Source organism: Rhinopithecus roxellana, chromosome 17 (genome assembly GCF_007565055.1).
Source record: "Rhinopithecus roxellana isolate Shanxi Qingling chromosome 17, ASM756505v1, whole genome shotgun sequence".
NCBI classification, from domain to species: domain Eukaryota; kingdom Metazoa; phylum Chordata; class Mammalia; order Primates; family Cercopithecidae; genus Rhinopithecus; species Rhinopithecus roxellana.
Window position 1 is genome coordinate 108,541,217 of NC_044565.1, and position 11,950 is coordinate 108,553,166.

An 11,950-nucleotide genomic window follows, 5' to 3' on the forward strand; every position below is an offset into this window, starting at 1 on the left:
CGATCCTCCCACCTCAACCTCTCAAGTAGATAGGACTATAAGCATGAGCCACCACACTCAGCTAATTTTGTATTTTTTGTAGAGACAGGGTTTCACCATAGTGCTCAGGCTGGTCTTAAACTCCTGAGCTCAGCAATCTGCCCACCTTGGCCTCTCACGGTGCTGGGATTACAGGCATTGAGTGTGGCTCAATTTTAACTTGAATTTGGATTCTTAATTTTCATTTAGAAAGAAAAGGCTTACAACTACAATGCAGCATTGAAACAGTGTCTTTGGGTGTACAAAGCAAAGCAATTTAAAGGCTGGGGGAATTCTCAGGCCTCTCCTATCACAGAATGCCCAAAGCTAGGAGAGGTGATTGTAACCAATGGTAACCAATGTACACATTGCAATGGTCTATTTCAGTGTTTTGGATTACTCATTGTTAAAAGCCTCTAGCCAAGTCCAAAAAAGAGCTTTTAAACATCCAGTAATGAGTAGTCCAATGAAGGGGAGGTAAGGGTGTATACAGAACTATTTTTACCAAATAGAAAATGCAGATAAAATGCTAGTATTCTTTGATGTGCTTCAGAATCACTCATTCAGTTCTGAGAGCTCTCAAGTGATCAAGATCACACTCTCGGATTACGGAGGGCAGCTCGCTTCCACAATGCTGTGTATTATTGCCAGGGAAGCAGGGCAGTCTTTAGACTCTAAAAACAAAGCGGACTTAGACTAAAACTTTGAAAGTAGTCCTGAAAGAAAAAAAAAAGTACGCAATTACAGGGATATGTGATTACTTTGCAAAAAGAGTTTTAGTACAATCAGTGTAGTGTTTCTCTGCCCTGTTCCTACAAAAACTGTTTCTAAATGAACATAGAATCTTATTACAGTCAGTGGCATCTGAGTACTGACTATATCCATCAGTTTGGGGCCTTGATTAGGTCAGTGTTCCCAAACCTGGCTGCTTACCGGAATTGTTTAGGGAGCTTTTAAAAATTAGGTTCTCCCAGTTTCACCTGGACCTACTTGAGAAACACTGGCCCACAGATCTGCAATTTTTTTTTTTTACATGCTCCAAGTGGTCGCCCCCTGCTCAGAAGAATCAATGCACCTCCTTTGCAGCTAAATTATTATCAGGAAGAGATTTGGATGGTAAAGAAAATAAAGCACATGCGTGGTGAGTTTCCAACTTTGCAATTGATACAGAGATTTCCTGATATCAACCCTAAGATATTCAGTAATGAGAAAGCAGGAGTTTGTCACTCTTTTGTACTTGCGGTCTATTCATGTTTTATTATTAATAGGTCTTCTCTCAGAGGGCTACATTTTTTCATGCGATGTGAGCTCAATATTAGAAGAGAGATGGGACCAATTTTCCAAGTGCCAACCTAGCACTACATTACTTTACTATAAGAGATGGTCCCACAATTGTATTCTGAGCAACATACCCTGTATGAAAAAAGAAAACAGTTAACTTTATTTTAATTAGCATTCTCCTTATCACAAGACACATAAAAATAGGTCTCACCCTTCCATGATTGGAGAGAAAATAGTGATTATATTTTCAACCAGCTGGATGGGTAATTATCTAGCTACATGCCACACACAAAAATCAACTTACTCATTTCTTACATTTTCTCCTTATTTCTCCTCATTTTTCAAGTTTTCCTTCCATATTTTGCTACTTTTGTTACAGGACATAGATCCAGATATAAATGTATATTCCATATGGTGACTGCATGGATTCAGGCCTAACTTCTATCAAATAATAGGTTATTAGAGCTGGAAGGGAAACCAGCAGTCATTCAAAATAACAGACTGGTTTCTTATTAAAAGATGGAAGCCCAGAAGTTAAGTGATTTACCAGAGTCAACAACAAAGCCAGAATGAAATGAACAGTAGCTGAGCATTCTTTCCACCTACGATTCCATTCATTTGATGCATACAACGAAGTGAACTGGAGTATGCGTGAGGGTATTAGAGTTCTCCAGAGAAACAGAAACAGTGTGCATATATATATATATAATATGCATATGTGTGTATATATTATTTACATATATACATACATAGTAGATGCAATATATATAGTAGTACACATAGATGTGTGAGTGTGTTGGGGAGGCAGAGGGGAAGAGAGCGAGAGATTTATTATTGGAAATGGCTCACACAATCATGGAGGCTGAGAAGTTCCACCATCTGCCCTCTGCAAGCTGGAGAATCAGGAAAGTAATTTATTCTGAGTTCAAAGGCCCAAGAACCAGAAGCTCCAATGTTGAAGGGCAGGAGAAGATGGATTCTCAGCTGAAGGAGAGAGAGAGAGAATTCACCCTTCCTCCATATTTTTGTTCTTTTGGGTCCTCAGTGGATGGGGTGATGGCTGCTCAGATGTTCTTTCCTCAGTCTACTGATGCAAATGCTAATCTCTTTCAGAAATGCCCTCACAGGTGCACTCAGAAATAATTTCACCACTATGTGGGCATCCCTTAGCCCAGTCAACTTGACATACACAATGAACCATCACAGTCAGGGTATTTTTAAAATCACGACACATCCACAATTTATTTATTTATTTATTTATTTATTATTTATTTATTTATTTATTTATTTATTTATTTGAGATGGAGTCTCACCCTGTCACTCAGGCTGGAGTACAGTGACATGATCTCAGCTCACTGCAACCTCCACCTTCTGGGTTCAAGCAATTCTCCTGCCTCAGCCTCCCAAGTAGCTGGGATTACAGGCACATGCCACCATGCCTGGCTAAGTTTTTTTTTTTTTTTCAGTAGGGACAGGGTTTCACTATGTTGGCCAGGCTGGTCTTGAATGCCTGACCTTGTGATCTGCCCACCTTGGCCTCCCAAAGTGCTGGGATTACAGGCGTGAGCCACCGCATCTGGCCAACACCCACGTTTTTAGGTAACACCTTTATTGAAATATAATTTCACACATCACAAAACTCACCCATTTAAAGTATGTAGTTCCAAGGTTTCTAGGATGTTCACAAAGTTGTGCAACACTCACAGTCTCATTTCAGAATTTTCATCACCCCCCCAAAGAAACCCTGTACCTATTAGTAGTCATTCTCAATTTCCAGCCCCCAATCACCACTAACCTATGATCTGTTTATAGATTTGCCTTTTTTGCACATTTCATATAAGTGGAGTCACAGAAACTGTGGTCCTCTGTGACTACCTTCCTTGACTTAGCATAATGTCTTCAAGTTCTTCATGTTGCAGCATGCGTCAGTACTTTATCTCCTCTTCTTGACAAATAATGTTCCAGTACATGAATGTACCACATTTTAAAAATTTATTCACCACTGGGCTAAGCATGGTGGCTCACGCCTGTAATCCCAGCACTTTGGGAGGCCAAAGTGGGCAGATCACTTGAGCCCAGGAGTTCAAGACCAGCTTGGCCAACATGGTGAAACCCTGTGTCTACACAAAATACAAAAATTAGCCAGGCATGGTGCTGCACACCTGTAGTCCCAGATGCTCGGGAGGCTGAGGCAGGAGAATTACTTGAACCTGGGAGGCAGAGGCTGCAGGTAGCCAAGATCGTGCCATTGCATTCCAGCCTAGGTGACAGGAGTGAAACCCTGTCTCAAAAAAAATAAATAAATAAAAATAAAAGTTAATTCCCCACTTGATGGAAATATGTGCTTTTTCTACTCTGGCTATTACAAATAACAATGTCTTGAACATTAACGTACAAGTTTTTGCTTAGACACGTTTTAATTTCTCTTGGGTGTATACCTAGGAGTGAAATTGCTGGGTTATATGTAACTCTACATTTAACATTTTTAAAAACTGCCAAAAGTTATTATTATTATTATTATTATTTTTGAAATGGAGTCTTGCTCTGTTGCCCAGGCTGGAGTGCAGTGGTGTGATCTTGGCTCACTGCAGCCACCCTGGTTCAAGTGATTCTCCCTCCTCAGCCTCCTGGATAGCTGGGATTACAGGAGCGAGCCGTCATGCCCGGCTAATTTTTGTACTTTTAGTAGAGACAGGGTTTCACCATGTTGGTCAGGCTGGTCTCGAACTCCTGATCTTGGGTGACCTGCCCACCTTTGCCTCCCAAAGTGCTGGGATTACAGGCGTGAGCCACCACGCCCAGCCTGCCAAAAGGTTTTCCAAAGCAACTGCACCATTTTACATTCTCACCAGTAATGTGTAAGGGCTCCATTTCCCACAACTCACCAGCACTTGTTATTGTCTTTTTTCATTATAGCCATCCTGGTGGGGGTGAAGTGGTATTTGTGATTTTCATTTGCATTTCCCTACTGATGAATGATGTTCAGCATCTTCACATGTGCTTATCAGCCATGTGTACATCTTCTTTGGAAAATGTCTATGCAGATCCTCCACCCCTATCTAAATTGAGCTATTTGTCTTTTTATTATTCCACTGTAAGAATTCTGTAGATATGCTAGATGTTAGTCCTTTATCATATTGCTATAGTTTGGATGTCTGTCCCCTCCAAAACTCAAGTGCGAATGTGATCCCCAATGTGGGAGGAGGGACCTAGTGGGAGATGTTTGCGTCATGGGCGTGGATCCCTCATGAATGGCTTGGTGCCCTCCTCATGGTAATGAGTGAATTTTCACTCTATGAGTTCATGTGTGATCTGGTTAAAAAGACTTGGGGATCTCCCCACTCTCTCTCTTGCTCCTTTTCTCACCGTGTGACATACCTGCTCCCCATCACCTTCTACCATGAATAGAAGCTTCCTGAGGTTCTGACCAGAAGCAGTTGCTAGCACCATGCTTGCACAGCCTGCAGAACCGTGAGCCAAAACAAACCTCTTTTCTTTATAAATCACCCAGCCTCAGGTATTCCTTTATACCAATGCAAAATGGACTAATACACATATAAACGATTTGAAAAAAAAATTCTGTGGGTTTTCTCTTCATTTTCCTGATAGTATCCTTTGAAGCACAATTTTTTTTTTAATTTATCTATTTTTTTATTTTGTTGCTTGTGCTTTTGGTGGCATATCTAAGAAGATACTGCCTCACCCAAGGTTACAAGATTTATGCCTATGTTTTTACCAGATTTTTAGTTTTAGCTCGTTAGGTCTTTGGTCCATTTTGAGTTAATTTTTGTGTAAGTATGAGAGAGGCATCTAAATTAATTCTTTTGCATGTGGATATCCAGTTGTCTCAGTACCATCTATTGAAAAGGCTATTCCTTTTTTTATTTTATTGTCTGAGCACTCCTGTTGGAAACCAATTGGCCATAAATGTGAGGGCTTATTTCTGAACTCTCAATTCTATCCCACTGATTTATATATCTGTCCTTATGCTGTTACCATGCTATCTTGATTACTGTGGCTTTGCAGTACATTTTAAGATCAGGAACTGTGATTCCTCAGACTCTGATCTTCCTTTTGAAGACTGTTCTGGCCACTCTAAGTGTCTTACATTTTCATGTGAATTTTAGCTTCAGATTGGCTATTTCTACCAAGAAGCCAGCTGGAATTTTGATGAGGATTGCAATAAAGTTGTAGATCAATACGGAGAGTATATCTTAACAGTATTAAGTCCTCTGATATATGAACATGGGATGCATTTACATTTATTTAGGTGTTCTTTTATTTCTTTCCAAAATATTTCTAGAGTATATGGTTTGAACCTCTTTTGTTAACTGTATCCCTAATAATTTCATTCCTTTATATGCTCTTTTCAATACAATCATTTCCTAATTTCATTTTCAGGTTGTTCTTTGCTAGTCTATAAAAACACAATTGTTTTATATCTTGATCTTATAGCCCGTCATTTTCCTGAACTCCTGTATTAGTTCTAATCGTTTTCTGGTGGAGACTTTGGGATTTTCTTTGTGCAAGACTATGCCATTTGCAAACAGAGAGTTTAACTTCTTGTCCAATACGGATGCTTTCTTTTTCTTGCCTAACTGTCCTAGCTAGAGCCCCAATAAAATGTTGAAAAAAAACTGATGAAAGCAGAATGTTGAATAGACATGATGAAAACAGACATCCTTGTCTTGTTCCTGATCTCAGAGGGTAAGCTTTTAGTCTTTTCTCATTGATGTTATTTGTGGATTTTTGTAGATAATGTTTATCAGGTTGAGGAAGTTTCCTTCTATTCCCAGTTTGTTGCATGTATTTATTATGAAGGGGAGTTAAATTTTGTCAAATGATTTTTCTGATTCTATTTAGTCATATGATTTTGTCCTTTGTCCTACTGATATATATTAATGCAACCTGTAATTCCTGGTTGGACAATCCACTTGGCTCTAGTTTATAATTCTTTAATATGTTGCTGGATTCAGTTTGCTTGTATTCTGTTGAGAGTTTCTGTGTCCATAGTCATAAAAAGTATTGGTTTCTTGTTTTCTTGTGATATCTAAGTCTGCTTTCGGTATCAGGGTAATATTCACCTCAGAGAAATGGTTGGGATGTAATATGGTTTGGCTGTGTCCCCACCCAAATCTCATCTTGAACTGTAGCTTACATAATTCCCTCATGTTGTGGGAGGGACCCAGTGGGAGATAACTGAATCATGGGGGCGGTTTCCCTGACACTGTTCTCATGGTAGCAAATAAGTCTAATGAGATCTGATGGTTTTATAAGAGGAAACCCCTTTTGCTTGGCTGTCATTCTCTTCTCTGCCACCATATGAGATGTGCCTTTTGTCTTGCGAGGTGATTGTGAAGCCTCCTCAGCCACATGAATCTGTGAGTCCATTAAGCCTCTTTCTTTTGTAAATTGCCCGGTCTCGGGTGGGTCTTTATCAGCACCATGAAAACGGACGAATACAGGATGTGTTCCATCCTCTTCTGTTTTTTTTTGGAAGAGTTTGTGGAGTGCTGGTATTAATTCTTTTTTAAATGTTTGGTAGAATTTAACAGTGAAGTTAAGTAGGCTGTGTCTTTACTCTGTAGGAAAATTTTAAATTACTAATTCAATCTCTTACTCCTTAAGGTTTGATCTGAATTTTCTATTTCATCTTCAGTTAATTTACCTAGTTTGTTTCGCTAGGAATTTGTATATTCCATTACGTCCTCTAATTTGCTGGCATACAATTGATATATGATCTTTTTGGTTTCTGTAAGGTTTGTAATAATGTTCCTTCTTTCAATCTTTTTTTTTTTTTTTTTTTTTTTTTTTTTTTTTTTTTTTTTAGGCGGAGTCTCGCTCTGTCGCCCAGGCTGGAGTGCAGTGGCCGGATCTCAGCTCACTGCAAGCTCCGCCTCCCGGGTTCCCGCCATTCTCCTGCCTCAGCCTCCCGAGTAGCTGGGACTACAGGCGCCCGCCACCTCGCCCGGCTAGTTTTTTGTATTTTTTAGTAGAGACGGGGTTTCACTGTGTTAGCCAGGATGGTCTCGATCTCCTGACCTCGTGATCCACCCGCCTCGGCCTCCCAAAGTGCTGGGATTACAGGCTTGAGCCACCGCGCCCGGCCTCAATCTTGATTTTAGTAATTTGATTCCTCTTTTGCTTGGTCAGGCTAGGAAAAGGTGTATCAATTTTGTTGATCTTTTCGAAAAAACTTTTCATTAGTTGATTTTCTCTATTGTTTTCCTATTTTCTCTTTCATTTGTTTCTACTCTTCTTTATTTCTTCATCGTGCTTTGAGTTTAGTTTGCTATTCTTTGTACTGTTTCTTAAGGTGAAAGATTAGGTTAGATTTCAGATTCTTTTTCTTTTTAAAAGTTGACACTGACAGCTATAAATTTCTGAGCATTGCTTTCAGTACATCCCAATAAGATTTGGTATGTTGTACTTTCATTTTCATTCATCTGAAAGTATTTTCTAATGATAAGGCTTGGCTGTGTCCCCACCCAAATCTCATCTTGAATTCCCACATGTTGTGGGAGGGAACCAGTGGGAGTCAACTGAATCATGGGGGCAAGTCTTTCCCATGTTGTTCTCACGATATTGAATAAGTGTCACGAGATCTGATGGGTTTTCTTTCCCCCCCAAATGGCTGTTGAACTTACTTGCTTGATCAATAATGGTCCTGGCAAAAACGAGTTAACCAATGCTGAGACATTTGTAATGAAATACTAATTTTAAAAATCCATGACACCTTGATAGAAATTAGAGTTTACACAAACAAAAAAGGAACCTTTGATAATACCAGCAGCTATAAAGTGAATGTACTGAGACCGACAGGACAGCAAGAAGGCATTTGCACATCGATATCTTACACCCGACCATACTTTCAGTCACCAGAATATCTTCTCTCCAGATTTAAAAAATAGCATGCTGGTTTCTATAAGAAAGCTTTTTCTTTCCGTACAAAAATCAAATAATGGCCAACGAGTCACAACAGTGCAATAGGTAGAGGATTAAAAACTGCATCAAACAGGTGCTGAAAATAAATACTACCTAGGAGGAGGAGGAGAGCGCCCTCGGGTGGGGTTTGTTTTCGTTTCCTTGAGTGTGTGTGGGGTTTGCCTTCCCAGCCACGAGCCTGGCCTGTCTCGCGGTGCTGTTCACTCTGACAGAGTGCACCTGCAGCACGTTGCCTCCAGAGCCCAGCCTCCCGGAAGCTTCAGAGCATCAGATCATCAGTCTCACTGGATGGACCAGAAACAAGAAAATGGGGTGGGGTGAATCACAGCTATGATTCAAAGGAAAGGAATTTTTTTTATTATTGCTCAGTCTTGTCAATTGGGAACCCACCAGTAGGTTCACTGAGATGATATGGGTAATTTCAAACTTTTGTTTCAGAGCACATAAGCCATATATGGCTTATTCAGGCAAGAAGATGTGTACATTCTAGCCCAAGCAAGCAATCGGAGTCATTCTGTTTTTAAGGAAGGTCAGTCGTTTAAAATATTTCTAGTTTGAGCAACATCCTCTGTGGATGCACCAGGCCACAGTGACTACCTTTGACCAACCCAGTGAGAAGGCCTTTGCCGGTCCCCACAGTGAGGAACCGGCGGGAACAGGCGGCCTCTCGGCTGGCCTGCGCTGCCGGGGGTGGGTAGGCGGGCTCCACAGGCAGCCCGTCTGTGGCCAGATAGGCTGTCCTGGTGACTCAGGTTTATGGACTGTGGTTTACAACAGCAGAAGGAGAGAGTTAGGAGGGTGGGCCAGGGAACACCCACCAGGTGCTGCTCTGACCAGTCAGAGAACCTGAGGCAGCTCCCCCATAGGGATCTGCACCAAGAAGGTGTTGAAGGCACAAACAAGAGTGAAGGTACCAGAGATCACCGAGGGCGCAGCATTGACCTGGTGTGGTTTCCCTTTGAATGAGAAGGAGATCCTGATTCTGCTGTGATAAAAAAGCAAAGAAAGACGATTTTTGGTTTAAAAAGAAGCCGCTCAAGGGTTAAAATGGTTATTTCAAGTTACGGAAGAAAATTAATACGCTGACACTATCTGGAAAACTCATCTGTCCCTAAAGCCCACAATGCATCCACTGCTTCGTCCTTCCATGGAACCTAAGCCTGACGCGAAGGAGTCAGATGTGTGACAGAGGAAGAGTCTGAAAAGAGAAGACACCTTTACAGAATGTACAGCCAGAGAGCTGGCCTGGCCCCCGGGTTACAGTAAGATACACGGGTCCTTTCAGTCTCGCGGACTCTGGATGGCGGTGCAGGCTGCTCAGATGGACGTCTCCTTCCTGTCCCTGCTGGGCGATGGCTTCGCCAGCTCCTTGCCTGCCTTTGGCTACTCTTTAGCTGCTATCGGCTCGAGGACGCCATTTCTGGGCGGCTCGACAGCACCTGTGCGCCACTCGGGCTCCTTGTCCTCCTGCGCCTGCTGCTCGGCCGTGGCTGGCTGCATCTGGAGCAGCTGGAACTGCTCGATGATGGCCTCACGCTCCTGGTGAATTGCTTGATTCAAATGATCGTTCTTTATTTCCAGCTCTTCATTCTGTCTCTGTAAATCTTCCAGAGTGATCTGCAGCTCCTCCTCATCCTCACTGTCACTCTTGGAGGAGTACTCCTCAGTCTTGCTTAAGCCCTGCTGCTGGCGACTCTGAATTTCCGCAATCTCTTCTTTTTCTGAGGCAATCTGCTGGCACAGAAACTGCTCCATGGCCAGGAGCTCCTCCTGTTCAGTCAGGATCTCTTTCTCCTGAACAAGGAGAATATTTATAACTTCTTCATTTTCATTCATCTCTTTTTTGGAAACAGCCTCTTTTGAAAGACTGGCTATGTCTTGTGCAATCTTGGTTTCACACTCCTGTCTTTCAGCTTCTCTCAGTTGTCTTTTGAGAGCTGTCAAAATTCTTTGTACTTCCCATAATCTTTCTTCTTTAGACAAACCCTTTATCCCACCCTGTAGATCTTGATGTAAACAATTCAAAAGCAACTCCTGTCTCCTGATCTCCTCGTTGCCTGCCTGGGTCTCTGGCAGTGTGGGCATCATGGCCATGTTAGACCATCGCCAAGGTTTCGTCACTTGTTTAGTACCACATTTCCAAAGAGTTCTTGCACATGTGTGAAAAACACATACAGGACTAGATTGCTGATCTGCACAGTTGGGCTGAGCACTACAGAAATGTTCTATATATTCATTTTTGTTTCCAGTTCCTTTGCGATGACATGGCCCTTGTGCACAACGAGCCAAGAAATCAGAAGACAGTTACCTTCTGGCAGTTCTTTGAGTAAACGCTGGAATTCCTGCACTTTCTCAGCCTCCATGGTCCTCCCACAAGCCTCTTCAAATCTGGGCATAAGCTCTTTGGTAAGCAAATTCTCTGGAAGGTCTCGCAAATACTGCCTCCGCAAACTGGCTACAGTGTGAGGCTCATATTCTTCCAAGTTTGTAGACTCCTCCTGGTCATAGGCTGCTTTTAGCTCATCCACCTTTCATTTAATTCCTGATACTCTGTAGATGCCTTTGCACTTCATGCCATACTTCTCTACGTAATTCATGGAAAACGGCCGGCAGCCAAATGCCATCATATATCATGGTCCTCTCTACTGCATCAGCCAAAGGAATTCCAAAAATGGGCTTGAGATTTGGAACATCAATCTGAGGCACCTCTGGCTCCTAAATTGGCTTTTTCTTTTTCTTCTTTTCCTTCCACTGTTTTAACAACATCAGTTGCTGTCAAGTTTTTGACTTTTTTTTTTTTTTTTTTTTTACTTCTTCTCTTTATGTTTTTCTTCTTTGTGCTTTTTTTCTTTATGCTTTTCTTCTTTGGGTCTCTCTTTTATTTTAAAATCCTTAGAAAAGCTGGGATTCTTGAACACATGGATTCCCTTGGGCCTCTTCATTTTAGAAGGACTTTCTGCCTCATCTCCAGAGCTATCTTCATGAAAGGCTGCACAGCCTTCAGTCCTCTTTTCCTTTTTCCTAAAATCTCCTTTTTTCTTCCCATGGTCTTTCTCTTCATCAGACACTGTATCAGGTGGCTTATGGAGGATGTCATGGGGAGGCGAGGGCTTGCCAGTGTGGTACAATCCAGGAAACTTAGTAAGGCTGATCTCTTCAGAGCTGGGGGTCTGGGTAAGCCCAATGCCATGCTCCAATCCGTGGTGTTCACTGGGGTTGCTGGTGGGGGGCAGGAAGCACTTGGTCATGCGATGTCCTGACTAGGAAGGGACAACGTCTTCTCTGTTACCTATCCATTACAGCTGTGCCCTGCCACAGCCACCACCTCCTCATGCTCATGCTTCCACCACAGCCACTGGAGCCACCTTCTGCCTATCTGATGGTTTTATAAAGAGGAGTTCCCCTGCATAATTTTCTCTTTGCCTGCTGCCATCCATTGATGACGTGACTTGCTCCTCCTTGCCTTCCACCTTGACTATGAGGCCTCTCCAGCCATGTGGAACTGTAAGTCCATTAAACCTCTTTCTTTTGTTAAATTGCCCAGTCTCAGGTATGTCTCTATCAGAAGCATGAAAACGAACTAATACATCTAATTTTACTTGCGATTTATTTGACCCATTGGTTATTTAAGTGTGTTATTTGATTTCCACATTATTTGTAAATTTCCTAGATTTCCTGCTGTTGTTAATTTATTAACATGTTTAAT

At 41.8% G+C, this 11,950-nt stretch overlaps 1 pseudogene; it reads right to left on the reverse strand.

Annotated features, from left to right (window-relative positions):
- Positions 1-9,561: 9,561 nt before the first annotated feature.
- Positions 9,562-11,636, reverse strand: LOC104680693 (annotated as a pseudogene).
- Positions 11,637-11,950: the final 314 nt, after the last annotated feature.